Below are 16,407 nucleotides of genomic sequence, written 5' to 3' on the forward strand. Positions count from 1 at the left end.
CAGGAATGACTTAAAGGATGGAAAGAAAACATACAAAATTGGAAGGAAAGCATAAAACGGAGTTTTGAAGAAACTGGCAGTGACACGACCGCGTGACAAGGAAAACTCCAAATGACGCGACCGCGTGACCCACGCGGACACGTGACCCACGCAGACGCGTGACAGAGGCCACGTACCAGAAAGTACAGAAAATGCTCCCAGCAATTTCTGAAGTCCTTTTTGACCCTAATCCAAGTCCAGAAGGCACAGATCAGAGGTTATGAAGTGAGGGAATGCATCCATTCATAGGAGAATCTCCAATTAGTTACTTTTTCATGAATTAGATGTAGTTTTGAGAGAGAGGTTCTCTCCTCTCTCTTTTAGGATTTAGAATTAGGATTTCTTTTGCTTTCAGGATTATCTCTTTTTTATCAGGTTCAACATTCCTTTTTATTTAGCTTCTCAATTTAATTTATGAATTCTTCTATGTTACAGATTATTCTTTGAATTAATGTTATTTGAGGTATTTCAGTTTATTATTGCTCTCTTTTATTTAGGTTACAGTTGCTTCCAATCTGAAGACATTTTTATTCCAGTAGATTTACTTTTCCCCTTTGGTCTTGGTTAAGAAATCAGTAACTCAGGAGTTATCAAACTCAACATGATTGATAATTGTTATCTTTGCTAATTGAATTGAACTTCAATAATCCCAATCTTTTCTTAGGGATTAACTAGGATTTAAAGATCAACATAATTAGTCACTTGACCTTTCTTTACTTTAAGTAAAGGCTAACTAAGTGGAATTAAGATTCAATCTTCATCATCATTGATAAGGATAACTAGGATAGGACTTCCAATTTCTCATACCTTGCCAAAAGTTTATTTTACAGTCTTTTACTTATTTTAATTGCAATTCAAATCACTTGTTCCTCATCTTCAAAACCCCGATTTACAATCTTCATAACCAATAATAAGAACATACTTCCCTGCAGTTCTTTGAGAAGACGACCTAAGGTTTAAATACTTCGGTTATCAATTTTTAAGGGGTTTGTTACTTGTGACAACCAAAACGTTTGTACGAAGGGATTTCTGTTGGTTTAGAAACTATATCTACAACGTGACTATTTTTATGAAACTCTTTACTAGCAAAAATCCTAACGTCAAAATGGCGCCGTTGCCGGGGAACTGCAATCGTGTGCCTTATTACTGGTTATTGTAAATATTTTTCTTTTACTTGTTTATTTGTCTTTATTTTCTCCTTTTACTTTTATTAGATACTATGAATCCTCACTCCACTCGCTTTGAGTTTGGTTCTAATATTGTTGAAAGGAGTGAAAGTTATAACAGAAACATGCATCAAGGTCAGAGCAATCAAAGATGGATGGAGCCTAAAGGATCTGATCAACCCTTTTGGCAACAACACCCTCCAAGATATCATGGACAAAGACCATTCTACAATGCATACCAAGCCAATAGGCATGGTGGACAACCTTGTAGTTACCAACAAGCCCCACCCTGTGCTTATAGACCATCCTCTCAACGTAACTTCGAACCACCACACTCACAAGCTCATTTTCACCATTCACCACCATATGATCCTCATTTATCCCAATTCCAATCCTATTACTCCCAAACACCACCACTTCTCCTTGTACCACGTCCAAATTCATCACCCCGAGAATCAAAGGTTCGCCTCAAGGAAACGGTAGATCAACTTCAAACAACCCTTCATCAACTGGAGCAAGCTGTAAGTCAATTATCTTCTAGACGTTCGAACATTCAAGGACCTCCCACAGCCCCATGTGGACAATCTAAAGAAGAGCGTAGTATGAAGGAGATACTAGAAACTCCAGTGGACAGAACAGGGCATGACTTCATACTGGAACAGGTAGAGGAAGCTGTCATTGTAAACGAAGAAGAGTTGGTTGAAGACTTAGGAGACGCTGAACTTCCATGGGAGTCCAGAGTTATGGAGAATTCTGTCAAAAACGTTACAACTAATGCTAAGGAGGATAGTGCACAACTCCCAAAGCAAGTCTCTTATGAAGAACTAGACGGAATAATCCAAGAAGCAGGTTTCCTTGATGATGATAATCTCAAGTCAAGTTCTCCCCGTAATGAACTTGCATCAGCAAGTGAATTCTCTGAGATCGAAGAATCTTCCCCAAGTGAATACGAAGATGATGCGGAGGTAGATTTCTCTCAACCTCCCGTTTATGACTTAAGTGACGAGGAAGACATAGAAGGCTTTGATCAGGACATGGATGCAATTGAAGAAGTCTGCAAGGAAGTGAAGAAATTTACCGAAGAGCACAAGGGAGTAGAACTTACAGAACCACTGGAAACACCTATCCCAAGGCCATTACCACCCAATACAAGCTTCAAGTGGGTACAATTCTTAACCTTTAGCTTTATTTTTCCACTTGAATATGGTTTGCTTGAAACAGATGGCCAGCTTAGAGCTCTTTGCGGCTTTAAGAATAAGAGGGAAATGGCTCGCACTCAGAGCTGGTGCACAAGGTTCAATAAGGTTCCATGCTTCAATTCGAAGTGCACGGATTGGCATCATGATCAATCAAATGGATCTCGAAAAATGTTTGGTCATCTTGGTGAAAATCTACTTTCTAAACCGCCCGGATGGAAAAATATAGATCAAGACGAAGGCGGATTTAAAAGCAAAGTTTGGGATCTTGGAATCCATTCTGACATTCGTCACCCCGGGAGCCTGACAATCTGCTTGAAGATACTCAGAAGCTTTATGTGCCTAGTTTGGGACCCCGGAGGCTGTTGGCATTCCAAACATTGGTAGAGATTTCTGGACAAATTTAAGCGCAAGCCGCCATAACAGGAAGCTCATCCAATGTCCGACTTAAGGACTTTAACTAAAAGTGCTAGGTGGGAGACAACCCACCATGGTATGGTCGTTTCTTTTTCAGTTTTATTTCGTGTTATTTATTTTTGTTTTCCTTTTCAATTGAACCTGAATATTATTCATTCGCATTGCATACTGCATAATTGCATACCTGCAAAAAAAAAGAGTAGGCGTGCGACGCGACCGCATCACCCATGCGATCGCGTCAGTTGCGAAAAACAACCCCCACGCGTCCGCGTCACTCACGTGGCCGCGTGACCTGGAAATCGATGTAAGGATCCAACGCCCAGAAAGTTGGGCTGGAATCGTGCGGCTGTTGTGCGTTTCGCACAAAACGATCCACGCGGTCGCGTCCATGACGCGATCGCGTCACTTGCACAACACCAATCCCACGCGACAGCGTGAGCGACGCGATCGCGTCACATGGATTGCACAACACCCCAAAGGAGACAGAGAGTTGCGCTAAAACGACGCTGGAATTGCGCGTTTAGCACAATTTCCAGCGACGCGGTCGCCTGCCTCACGCGACCGCGTCATTTATCCTTTTTCCCATTCCATGCGATCGCATCACTCACGCGATCGCGTCAACCCCCATTCCACCCCAGCCACGCGACTGCGTGCCACACGCGATCGCGTGGATTCAATTTCGATAACCCCCCAACCACGCGAACCCTACCCATTCGCGCCCCCCAACCCCCTTCTCCTTCCTCTCTTCTCTGCACCCACCACCACCCACTTCCAGCCACCACCACCGACCACTGCCCCACCGTCGACCACCCAGACCCCACCGCTGCCGCGCCACCCCCTTCTCCCTTCCCTTAGGCTAGTTAGATATGCTGGATTCTATGGATTCTAGGTGGTTAGGTAGCCTAGGATGTGGTTAGTGGATTTAGGCCTGTTTAATTGCGCTGTTCGTGCTTCTTGTTTTATAATTTTCGCAATTCTGATGTTGCTGTGATGTTAGTTTTGTTCATATGCCGTTCGTACTGTTCATGCTACGTTATGAATGTTATTTCTTCTTCATATCTAATTGCATGTTTGTTTTAATTCCTATGAACTGTCCTGCATACTGTTTATTTTCCGGGAACATCCAATTTTAGCCGGAATGCTGCCCAATTTTCTGTAAACTATTTTGTTTCCATTCATGTCTTGGTTTTGGCACTTTGCACTCTGCTTTACTCTGCTTTTACCAAACCAATTCATGATTACCAGGGCAAGCTTTCTTATTCTTTTTGATTTCCTAGTTCATAATCTGCATTTTTGATGTTTAGCTTCCAATTTCTGATTCATCATCCACCTGATTCCCTTGTTTGGATATGAGTTAGCTATAGCTTCTAATTGAGAATGCTTATTACTCTGAAATTGTTCATCATGCCACTTACTCTATCCCACTTTTTACTAATTCACTAATTTTAACTTCCTAAACTCTTTTTTCATTCCTAACCAACCTCACCTTTCAAAACATCTCTTCTGGTTTTTCACTATTCTCTTTAACCTTCTAACCAAGGCATGATGATAATTTTTCCTAATTAACATGATTTCTAATACATTTTGGATTGTTAATTTTTTCTTCTCGGACTTTTAACTCCTATTCAATCCTTAATGCCCACTTACTTAACTCATTTTCATTACTCCAGTGCTCCTTTGCCACTATATGCTTATTTTGTGATTTGCCTACTTGTTTTTCTGTTTTTATTATATCCTGGTTTTCTGTTTTTCAGGATGTCTGACACCCAAAGAAAAGGAAAGGGAAAGGCCACAACTGGAAAACGGAAAAGAGGAGAATCCTCCATGTCCATCATGGACATCATGCATGATGACTCCTGGCGGGAGAAACACTTTACCCCGCAGGAGAAGGCTGACCAGCTACTCCCTGCTACTGATCCCATTAAGTTTGCAAACCGATACTGCGAGCTGAAGTATCCGGTGTTTGCAACCTCCAGGAACCTGTACTTGGTGAGGACTTTGAAGATCCTAGAAGAACTCCAGCAATACACCTCTGATCATATCAAACAAAGAGGCTGGTTCTTCCTGGAGAGAAACCTGACTGAGGTCAATGCATCTTGGGTGAGGGAATTTTACTGCAATTACTTCAAAACTTTCCTAGATGCAGTAAACCTAAGAGGGAAGCAGATACTGATCACTGAAGAGGCCATAGAGGATGTTTTGAAGCTCCTGCCTAAATCCAATCAGCCAGATGGTTATCAACAGGCTGAGGAGGACATGCGCTTCATGAAGTTTGACTGGGATGCCATCAAGGTAAGGATAGCCCTTGACCCGACTGTTCTATGGGTCATGGGTCAGAACACCACCATGCCTAAGGGAATCAAGCGGGCATACTTGAACGATGAGGCTCGGCTACGGCATCAGATCCTAAGCAACTTTATTATGCCGAGTACTCACGAGACGGAGCTACCTGCCGCTATGATCACCCTCCTATGGTGTGTGATGGAGGGTAAGGACCTGTACGTGCCACGCTTCATTCGGTACTACATGGCCAGGGTCCACGTCTGAGGCACTCTCCCCTTTCCATATCTGATTACACAACTTGGCCGTCGAGCTGATGTGCCTTGGGTGGATGCTGATGAGAAGCCACCTGCTGCAGAATGCAAGAAAATTATCCCTCACAGCAGGAACTTTCTGGCTTTGGGCTACAGACCTCCATTCCTCACTCCTACTGATGAGACAGCCACACCATCTGCCGGCCCCTCTTCCTCTACAGCTACCCCTGCTACTATCACTGCACCTCCACCTGCCTCAGAGCCAGTTTATCACTTAGTGCACCGCCTGTTTCAGCAGCTAGACCAGATGGAGCGCCGCAACCGACGGCGATACGAGAGATCTGAGCGTCGCAACAAGCGACGCTATGAGCACCTGAAGCTGATGATCCGTTCTGGCAGCGACATCCCCTCTGAGCCTGACACCCCATCAGAGCCATCTGAGGAGGAGGCGGATGATCACGAGGCGAAGACCCATCCACAGAGAGAGGCTGTGCAGGCAGGTACGGAGCAGGCTGCGTCACCTCAGCAGGCCCTGCATCAGATTCAGGCTGCAGACCCAGAGGTTCCTATTCAGTCAGCACCTCCTCTGCAGCAGGCAGATCCTCAGACTACCACCATAGAGACTCCAGCTACCCATCCTTCCAGTGATGACACCCTTTCGCATCCTGCTTGAGTGAGCATCAGGGACGATGCTTCATATTAAGTGTGGGGAGGCCGCCATCTCTGGCGTATTTTTTTTTTTGGTGAACCACTACAGACTCTTTTTACTTTATTATTTTTCTATATTTTTCTCTTTATTTTTATTTTTATTTTCTCAGTACTTATACATTGCTATTTTCATGTATTTTTACTATATTTCTGCATGTTGCACTTTAGTTCATATTTTAGCCATTTAGTTTAGTTGCAATTCTAACTTATTAGTTATAGAAAATGTGGATTAATTAGTATAGTTTACCCTTTTAGCATAAGATAACTTAGTTTAAATTAAAAATATAAAGAGGAAGTAAACTAGAAACCTTAACAGAATAAAAACAACCCACACCTTGTATATATAGCATTATATATTAGTTAGTTAACAACATTTCATCAAGGAGAAACACTAGAACTTTAAAGCCACCTTAAGATTTACATTGAGAATAATGGGAACTCTTAATTTTTACTTGCTTGACATATATAACTAATATATGATTTTTGAGTTAAAGAACACACAGCCTGTGAGTTTTGAGCCTAATTGCATGGTTACATTCAAACCATAATTTTTATTCTTGTGTGTTCCGCCCTTCTTATTTATTCTGGTGTTCTTTACTTTGTTTTAATCTATATATCCGATTATAGAATATAGATACATACCAAAAAAGTGATTGAGACCATTATTTGATTCTAGCTCACTATTTCCAAATTAGCCTACCTTTTACATCACCCTTGTTAGCCCCTTCGAGCCTTTAAACCCCCTCTTGTTTTATAACCACATTACTAGCCTTAAGCAGAAAAACAAAATAAAAATCCCAAGTTGAATCCTTGGTTAGCTTAAGATAGAAATTGTGTATTGTGTAAGTGTGGGAACCTTATGGGAACATGGATGATAGAAACAAAAGGGTAGAAAGTTAAAAAGAATAAAAATTTTTATTTTTAAAAGTTTTGGGAAGCATGCTCATGTGAAATCAAAATAATTTAATTACCATGTGCATTTAAAAAAAATTATTTCTCAGTATTTGAATAAAGGGGATACAAAAGAATTTCCCAAATGCAAAAAACGATGCACATGGGATAAAAATAAATAAAAATTAAAATATGAGCATGTAACATAAAAAGTGAGAAAAATATGGGAAAATAGGTAAAGAAGCTTTACAAAATATGTATGTTAGGTGAGATCTTAGACTAACCAAGGATTCATTTAATTAGCTCACTTAGCCTTATACATATACCCTTACCTTTACCTTGACCCCATTACAACCTTAATTAAAGACCTCATGATTTTTTTATGCCTATATTCTATAATTGTTGATTGGTTAGATGAAGAATAAAGTTATGGAAAGTAAGGATAAAAAGAAGAATAGAGTGATTAACCCAATAAACACTGAGTGACTAGAGAGTAAACACAAAATCCAGTGAGGGTTCAATAGCTCATCAACATATATCTCTGCTTAAATTGCTAATTGTCTTGCAAGTTTGTAAAATATTCTTCTTTCCCATCTCAATTGTAAAAGTGCTTTATCATTATCTAAGGTTTGGCTATGCATATATGCCTCCTTGAGAATATGAATTAATTTAACTACATGTAAGTTTTATATACAAGTGAATAAAAATTAGAATTGCATGATTCATTTAGGTAGTTGCATTTAGAATAGATTGCATTGCATGAGATTCTACCACTTCAACCTTACCTTACTCTTTATCTTGGATTTAGCATGAGGACATGCTATTGTTTAAGTGTGGGGAGGTTGATAAATCCATATTTTATGATATACTTTGTGCCTAATTTAAGTGATCTATTCAATCCTTCACTCACTTATTCATATAAATTGCATGGTTTTACTTTCCCTTCCTTATTATGTGATGTATATGAAAAACATATTTCCTATGCTTTAAAAATAAATTATTTTAATTACCCTTTACTTCCATCCGATGCTGTGATTTGGGTGTTGAGTAGTTTCAGATCTTCTAAAGCAGAAAAGACTTAAAGGATGGAAAGGAAACATACAAAATTGGAAGGAAAGCATAAAACGGAGTTTTTGAAGAAACTGGCAGTGACGCGATCGCATGGACGATGCGGCCGCATGCCAGCACGAAATGGCAGAGACGCGACCGTGTCATTGACGCGGACGGATGACTGAAGTGACCGCGTGACAAGGAAAACTCCAAATGACGCGACCGCGTGACCCACGCGGACGCGTGACAGAGGCCACGCACCAGAAAGTACAGAAAACGCTCCCAGCGATTTCTGAAGCCCTTTTTGGCCCAACTCCAAGTCCAGAAGGCACAGATCAGAGGTTACGAAGTGAGGGAATGCATCCATTCAGAGGAGAGTCTCCAATTAGTTACTTTTTCATGAATTAGATGTAGTTTTGAGGGAGAGGTTCTCTCCTCTCTCTTTTAGGATTTAGAATTAGAATTTCTTTTGCTTTCAGGATTATCTCTTTTTATCAGGTTCAACATTCCTTTTTATTTAGCTTCTCAATTTAATTTATGAATTCTTCTATGTTACAGATTATTCTTTGAATTAATGTTATTTGAGGTATTTCAGTTTATTATTGCTCTCTTTTATTTAGGTTACAGTTGCTTCCAATCTGAAGACATTTTTATTCCAGTAGATTTACTTTTCCCCTTTGGTCTTGGTTAAGAAATCAGTAACTCAGGAGTTATCAAACTCAGAATGATTGATAATTGTTTTCTTTGCTAATTGAATTGAACTTCAATAATCCCAATCTTTCCTTAGGGATTAACTAGGATTTGAAGATCAACATAATTAGTCACTTGACCTTTCTTTACTTTAAGTAAAGGCTAACTAAGTGGAATTAAGATTCAATCTTCATCATCATTGATAAGGATAACTAGGATAGGACTTCCAATTTCTCATACCTTGCCAAAAGTTTATTTTACAGTTATTTATTTATTTTACAGTCTTTTACTTATTTTAATTGCAATTCAAATCACTTGTTCATCATCTTCAAAACCCCGATTTACAATCTTTATAATCAATAATAAGAACATACTTCCCTGCAGTTCCTTGAGAAGACGACCCGAGGTTTAAATACTTCGGTTATCAATTTTTAAGGGGTTTGTTACTTGTGACAACCAAAACGTTTATACAAAGGGATTTCTGTTGGTTTAGAAACTATATCTACAATGCGACTATTTTTATGAAACTCTTTACTAGCAAAAATCCTAACGTCAAGGACAAATTAGTCCTTCTATGTTGTTTGGATTTAAAATGTTTCAAAACCCTAATTTTTCAAAAACTCCAATTATTCACTCTGAAACCAAACTCTAGCACAACGCATAATGAATAGCACCAGAAGCTCCAAAAGCACGAGGCGGCAAAGAATGGAAAGAAAGGAAGGTAGCGATAGGAATTGTAGAGGTGACTCAACACATGGAAGAGGCTTCAGCAATAAAATCGCGCCTGATGAGCGGATAATTTATACGCTTTTTGGCATTATTTTTAGTATATTTTAGTTAGTTTTTATTATGTTTTTATTAGTTTTTAAATAAAAATCACATTTCTAGACTTTACTATGAGTTTGTGTATTTTTCTGTGATTTCAGGTATTTTCTGGCTGAAATTGAGGGACCTGAGCAAAAATCTGATTCAGAGGCTGAAAAAGCACTGCAGATGCTGTTGGATTCTGACCTCCCTGCACTCGAAGTGGATTTTCTGGAGCTACAAAAGACCAATTGGCATGCTCTCAATTGCGTTGGAAAGTAGACATCCTGGGCTTTCCGGCAATATATAATAGTTCATATTTTTCTCGAGATTTGATGGCCCAAACCGGCGTTCAAAGTCAGCATAGAAATTCTGGCGTCAAAACGCCAGAACTGGCATAAAAGCTGGAGTTAAACGCCCAAACTGGCACAAAAGCTGGCGTTTAACTCCAAGAAAAGTCTCTACACATGAAAGCTTCAATGCTCAGCCCAAGCACACACCAAGTGGGCCCGGAAGAAGATTTCTGCATTAATTACTTATTTCTGTAAACCTTAGGCTACTAGTTCTCTATAAATAGGACCTTTTACTATTGTATTTTCATCTTGGTTCTTCTGGTTTCCTCTCTGGGGCCGAAGCCAATGACCTCCATTATCACTTTTGTATTTTCAACGGTGGAGTTTCTACACACCATAGATTAAGGTGTGGAGCTCTGCTGTTCTTCATGAATTAATACAGGTTCAAGAGGAACAAAGCATCTTCATACGCTTATCTGAAATTCCTACCAATGAATTACATAAGTATCTCTATCTTTATTTTATGTTTTATTCATCTTTTAATTATCAATTCTCCATCACCATCTGAATCTGCCTGACTGAGATTTACAAGATGACCATAGCTTGCTTCAAGTCGACAGTCTCCGTGGGATCGACCCTTACTCACGTAAGGTATTACTTGGACAACCCAGTGCACTTACTGGTTAGTTGTGCGGAATTGTGACAAAGTGTGATTCACGTTTAAAGAGCTCCAAGTCCTTTGGCGCCATTGTTGATGATCACAATTTTGTGCACCAGCGCCCAAGCGTAACTGTTAGCTATATGCAATAATATACAAGTCTGGAACAGTAGAGAATCCATATAGGTTGTTCTTAGGATGCCCAAACTATAGGGTAAGTGTAAATTCAAACTATTTTTATTATTTGAGTTCTTAGTGTTCCGTTGAATTGAAATTCATAGCTGCTATTCATGGTATATTTTTTGGTTGCATTTATAGGACAATTTTTGATACTGCAAATTCTTTAGATGGTTTGATGATGTTGCTGGAGATGTAGAGGTTCAAAGTTCTAAGCAGGGAGTGGAGGATAGATTATTTAATTTGGAGGAGAGAATTCTGAGACTGAAAATGGGTTGTAGAAATAAAGAAACTCCAAGCAAAATTACTGGTAGTAGATTTAGGAATGGTGTGTATTTTATGGCTGGTTTTTTAGTTGCAATAATTATGAATATGTGGAGCAAGGGTTCTGGGTGAATCAAGTTAGATAGTTGAAGTATGAATGTAGTAGTATTTGTAATTGTATTATTACGAATGCGATAATGAATAACTATTTTTGAATCATTGTATGATATATGATGGATGTTGGTGTTAATGAATTTGATGTTCACATTGATGAACTGAAAGAAATTAAATAACTATAATGAGCATAAAAGCATTATTATATTATCTAAGCTTCCAAAAGATTGTTTCTAATTACATGGGTTGATCCAAAAAGAGGCTGAACACTTGTCTATGTTACTAAATTAAAAGGGAACCTACATAGCAACATTATCATAACTGCACAATATATTGTGCCTAATTCAAAACATGATTTAAGTCTAAAGAAAGTATATCCAAAATACTAATCGATTACAGCCAAATTACTAATCCATTCCAAAATACTAAAGTTTCATCGATTAAAGACTTCAACTAAGGCTTAAATCTAGGGGTGGGAATGAAGTGAAACATTCTTGAAGCTATTCCCAAACTTGTTGTAGCTAGAGTTTCTGCAGAAATACCATTAGTTGAGATTGTTGGTTGTTCAGGCCTTATAATTGATTACTTTTTTCTGAACAAGGCTGGATTCAGTGGCCTAGCAGCAGAGGATTTTGACTGGAGCTGAGTTGAATTTTTTCCTTGGGCAGTTGTTGTTGAAGGGGGCTTAGTATGGCCTTGAGATTGGACTGGAAACCGGGTTTGGTTCTGGACTGGAGCAGGAGGCTTAAGTTGGGGTTGGGCTTGGGCTTGACCAGGAAGCCTGAATTGAGCTTGGACTTGACCTGGAGGCCTGAACCCTGTGGACCTTCTTGTCCTCATTTTTCTCTCTTTTATAACATCTTCCAATTGGCCCTGCGATGTTCACAAAAAAAATCATTATGATTCACATCTATTTGATATTAAACACACAAATACAGCAGACACAACATCATCCACAAAGAACTTATAGTTGCATCAGTTATATTAGTGTTAGTGCCAGTTGTTACAAGTCCATGTCGAACAGCATCATCAGAATTATTTGCATCATTTGTATTAGTGGCAGCTCCATTAGTCACAGACCCAGGTGGTGCAACATTTTGAGTAGTGACAGCAGTATTATGATTTTCTTCTTGGATTGGATTCTCCTAAATAGACATGAATGATACAATTGCTCCAATATCACACTAAGCTTCTAAATAATTGATTAACCATTTTTAAGTCTAGGACCACTAAACCCCCTCACAAGTTAGTGATAGGACATTTAAATCCCTAATACAAACTATAACAGACAACTAAATTCTTAAGAATAGTGCAAATATACAATTAACTAGGATTACCTGTGGCTGTGGGTCGGGTGCAGCAATGGTTTTTTTATTCTCTGTTTGGGTAGCACTATCAGCCAGTGGTACATCTTCTTGTGAATCATTCTTTGATGAGGACTGGCTTTTTTTTTCTTTCTTAGTTACTGGAGCTCTTTTGCATGTTTTGAAGTAATGTCCAGATTTGTCACACTTGGTGCAAGTCACACTGAAGCTTGTCCTAACTTTATTTGCATTCAGCATTGGCTCAACAGGATCTTTTCTTCTTGCATGTAGCTTTGGACGCCCAATAGGTCTCTTAAGCTTGGGTGGAATAGGTCTTGATCCTTCTGCCCTCTCCCAATATTGCTCACTTGGAACTGGTTGAACACTATGTTGGTATGTAGCATTGAATAGGCTCATTTGCAGCCATGGATGACAATAGTCTTCAAGTCGCTCATTNTGTTAACAACAATAACAAACCAAATCATAAAACTCAGCTAACAAACTATATCTATAGCTACTGTCCAGAAAGCTCTATGGCTAGGAAGTATTTGATACTACCTGTGAGTTGCCACACATTACATGTGCAGGTGCTCTAGCCCAGATTTACTGACACCTTCTTCCCATCACACTGAACCTCATATTTGACTCGATCATCATTACCAATCCATTGTGGCTGCCACTTATCGCTAGCCTTCTTTAGCATCTCCATATTCTTTTGTTGAACTGGTGCAATTTTTCCCTTGTACTCATCCAAAAGTCTCTTGTGATTTGCCATCCTTCTCATAATATAACATCTGAGTTCTTCACACATAGTCAATACTGGTTTCACCCTGTAATCCACAATCCTTGAGTTTCAGACCTCACATATGTTATTGGTCATCTACCTTAGGCCAGTGGCTAAAATATGCTTTGACCCACACAGTAGGCTCAAACTTAGCCAAATAGGCCCATACTTTCTCATTTATCTTCTTTAACTTGTCTGTGATTGCTTTGAACTCAATTGCAGTTGTGCATCTAGCACACTCCCACACAGCTCCTTTGGTTTGCTTATTTTTGTATTACTTCAAAATATTTTTTCAAATGTGCATCACACAGTTTCTATGATGTGCATTGGGCATCACTTCTCAAAGTGCAGGAACCAGACTCTAACAAGAAACACATACAATTCAGTACCATAAGCCTATAACACATTCAAAGCATGCTAACATGTGAAGAATACATTTAAATTTTTTACCTTTTATTGGTCAGATATGAAGCTCCATCTGTGTGCTTGGACATCTTCCAAATCTTCTAGCAATAGAGTCAGAAACCATTTCCATGTTTTCTTGGTCTCTGATGCAACCACAGCATAAGCTATCACATAGAAATGGTTTGAATCTTGAGCCACAACAGATAATAAATGTCCCCCATAATAGCCCTTTAGAAAACACCCGTCCAGCCCAATCAATGGGCGACATCCTGCCTTGAAACCTTTCTTACATGCATCTAGATAAATATAAAGCCTGTCAAAAAGTAGAGGAGATCGTGGAATTGGCTCAACTCCTAACAAGGCTGTGCTGCCAGAATTACTTCTCAATATCTCAGCCAGGTAATCTCTTAATTTACCATACTGTTCACTTTCGTTGCCAATTGCTAACTCCCTTGCCTTCTTAAGTGTCCTTTGCATGTTTTTGTAGTGAATTTGCATGTTATAATCCTGCTTTATGTGTTCCAATACTTCCTTTTGTGTGAGCTTTGGCTGTGTCCATAATCGCTTCTCAAGTTTCTCAGTAAGTCATCTCACATCTGCCTGATTGCTTCCAAAGTCCCGATTGCATGTATGCTCATGAAAAAAAGTCTTGATTTGAAAATAATCTTCACTTGAATTCCATGAGTAAAAAATTAAGAAGGGACAATTTTTCTCAGCACACTTGACTCTTGACCTCAGCTTGTCATTCTTTAGCCACTGTAATTCTCTACCCTGAGCTACTATCCAGTCCTTTTGCGCCCTCTTGAACTGGTCCAAAGTGTCAAACTTCATACCAATTTCTAGCTTCACTTCTCCAAATTCAGCACCCTCCGAGAAGTCATCAAAACCAGTCCCGTGAACATCATTCTCTGCAACACTTCCAACAGGAGTGTGCAAGTCTTCTGATTCATAGTCAAGGACTTTCTCATCATCTGACTCCTTGTGAGCACGTGTTTCCCCTAAAAATGATCCAACAAAAGGGTCATCCCCAGCCTCTTCAGCATCCTGTGCATGTTCATGATGTTCATGATGGTCTTCATCCCCATCATCTCCAATTTTAATTGGGGTCTGACTTGAGTTGGAGTTCCCTACGTGTTTTCTGGTCTGTTGTTGCAGTCTTGAACTCCTCCTCACCTTCTTATACTCCTTCTTCTTTCGAGGTTTAGGAAATTGCTAGTTACATGAGTCTCTTCATTAGTAACTTTCTTTCCTTTTGGAGAAGGCACTTTCTTTCCAGTTGGAGAACGGTTACTGTCTGCAGCCTTCTTTTTTTATCACTCTTGCAGGCTCCTCTTTAATATCAGTGTCTGATTCGTCAACATCAGCCGGTGGAAGCTTGTACAGCTCATCTTCAGCACTCTCGTAACCATCATCATCACTGTCAACATCAGAAATAGAAGGATCACCAGCTTCATCACACCCTATAGCATCTTTGCCACCAAGAATATTATGCTCAAAATATATATAGAACTCCTCATACTCCTTGCTTTGAATTTTGTGCTCCCTTAAAGTATTGATCTGTGAATCTCCAAAACTAGGATCCAAACCGACTTTAAAATTAGCAGCATTCGAATCAAACCACATCATTACTTTGTAACCATCGTATCCCAGACTCTTGAACAAATTTTCAACTCTAGAAACTTCTCAACTAACCTATTCCGGTAACTCAACTCTCCCCATTTGTTCCTCACAAATTTTCTCCCATGGTGGAACACAGGAATAGCAAATTTCTCCATCTGTTCAGTACAAACAGAATTATCATTCAAATAAATTGGGACAACAATTAACTAAAGAATCAGGAACATGTATGTCTTTTTTTATTATGACAAAGTGATACTAGTCTTTCTGCTAATCATTAATTTCAACAAATGCATAAATATTTCTCAATGTGGCAAAATATGTCATGCAAAAAAGTTGAAAAATATGGGACCAACATTCTTTGTAGAAGACTAAACAATTTGTTCCGACCAACGAGACCACCATAAAAGTAACTGACAAAGGGGTACACTAACTGACAAAAGCATCACCATTTTTTACCTAATTCGAGGATGTCCCCGCTAACACTGGCTTCCTTGACGGCGTCTTCTTCCTTGCTGGTACGTTGAAGAGAATCGTCACTTTTGTTACTGCAGAGCCAACACTCTTTGACTCCAGCTTCTCCTTAGGGTTAATAGGTAATAACAATGGATAACTGAAGATTAAGGGCAAAATGAAACAAATATAAACAAAGGGAAACTAAAAAATAACATCGTCCCATTGCATATGTGGCAGTAACAGACACGTCAGTTCACGTTACGGGATAGCAAAACAATTCCGTTCTGTTTTGTCACATGGACTGACGGAAAGATGTAACGTGTCCACGTTTCATTTCCTGAGGGATCTATTTGTTACTTTTTTTTTCACAGGCTAAATTGTCTGAACACGAAATCCTCAGAGACCTAATTGTCACTTTACTCGAAAAAAAATATGTTCAAAATTATTCAAAATTTTTGTATAACAACAATAATTTTATTTACAATTTTATCATCATTTCAGTTAGTTATTAGGGTTTTGTATTTCAAATTTAAATCAAAGTGAACATATAATTTACCCTAATATTAATTATACTTATCTACATAGAGTTAGACTAAGTTAAACCTTGGCTATCATGTAAATTGTATATGCAAGAAAATTGTGATTATAATTTTTTCAAAAGTTAGAAACTAACTTCATTCTTTTAAAGTTTTTATCGTGAAAACTAAAAATCAGTATGTTTTAAATAGTTTATGTTTTAAATTCGTCCACATGATGTTTTAAATAGTTTATATTTTAAAACTGTCTAAATGGCAAATTGTTATTAGAAATTAACTTTATTCTTTTAAATTAGAGTTATTA

The sequence above is a fragment of the Arachis ipaensis genome, chromosome B09, assembly GCF_000816755.2.
Source record: "Arachis ipaensis cultivar K30076 chromosome B09, Araip1.1, whole genome shotgun sequence".
NCBI lineage: Eukaryota > Viridiplantae > Streptophyta > Magnoliopsida > Fabales > Fabaceae > Arachis > Arachis ipaensis.